Source organism: Nicotiana attenuata, unplaced genomic scaffold, assembly GCF_001879085.1.
Source record: "Nicotiana attenuata strain UT unplaced genomic scaffold, NIATTr2, whole genome shotgun sequence".
NCBI classification, from domain to species: domain Eukaryota; kingdom Viridiplantae; phylum Streptophyta; class Magnoliopsida; order Solanales; family Solanaceae; genus Nicotiana; species Nicotiana attenuata.
The window spans coordinates 97,758-99,059 of NW_017670881.1; positions in this window are offsets into that span (position 1 = coordinate 97,758).

Genomic DNA, 1,302 nt, shown 5'->3' on the forward strand with positions numbered 1-1,302 from the left:
TAAAGTAATTTTGTCCTTATTTTGAATTAGACCCAAATATGGCCTTATCATAAGCAGGATTAGTTTAAATTAGCCTCTCAACTATAGAAAATAAAATATATTTGCCCTCCATTTGACCTTGGTCCCAATTATGCCCACATCATGATTGGCTTAGCTCATATTTTCACCTCAAAAACTAACAAAATTTATTTCTCCAATCAACCCTTTTATTTTAGGGTCCAAATTTTATTTGACTTCTATTTTTTTTTAAACAAGAGGAAGAAAATAAAATAAAATAAAAAGAACTAGTAAAAATAAATTTGAAAATATACGTTAAAAGCAGTAAATGTTTTATTTTGCTCAAAGGATAATTAATAAGTCTTTTCTTCAATTTTGTGTTTTTGAAGATCCATACTCTCTTATTTACGCAATTGCATAAATATATCTGTAAATAAATAAAATTAATATTTTATAAATTATATTCCTTCTAGCATGGTAGCAAGCACAAATTCTTCACCAAGTCAAAACTTGTTATTAAGTGTACATAATAAATTCCTATAATTTTCTCATTTACTTTTAATTATTTCTCATTGATTTAAGAATTTCAACCCGTATTTGAGTAGTTGAAACATAATTAATTTTTAGAATTAGTGTTCGATTTAATTATTGTTAAATTTAAATTCATTGAAAATTTTAACAGGGGAAAGACATGAATATGATAAGCAAGTAGATATTTTCAGCTCTTTTAACCATTTTGGGTCTTTATAAATTTTTTTGGTTAAAAGCTTATACACGGAAATTTAGGGTTAAGATGTTACACCCCATGTTTTCGTACGTGAGAGTACGTCGTAAGTCAATCGATGTAAGCTTAAAAATGATATCGTCTTTGAAAGTACGTAAAGTAAGTTAATCTTGTTACCTTGGAGGTTATAAATCTTTAAGATCATGAATAACAAGTACCAAGAGGGTTGGAAGGCTTAGAAGCTAAACGAATTGAAGAAAATAAGTTTCGTCGAAAGTCGACAAGTTGGGAATGTTATAACATGTACTTTTGGGGTGAGACTAGGGTTATTAACATTATAAGGAGGTTATGTTATGAGTTATTTTAGTCATATGATAGTCGTGTGTTATGTTTTGAAGTCAAGCGAGTTGTGGAACAAAAGTTGGCAAAGGTCATCACAAGTTACATTCATAAATAAGCTAAAAATTAGTTCAAATGTAGATGAGCTTTTCTCCAAATATACTTAGAATTATGGGGTGATCTACCTACCATATTGAAGATCGACGAGTCTGGTTTCTAACGCATTAAACCGTTCATCAATA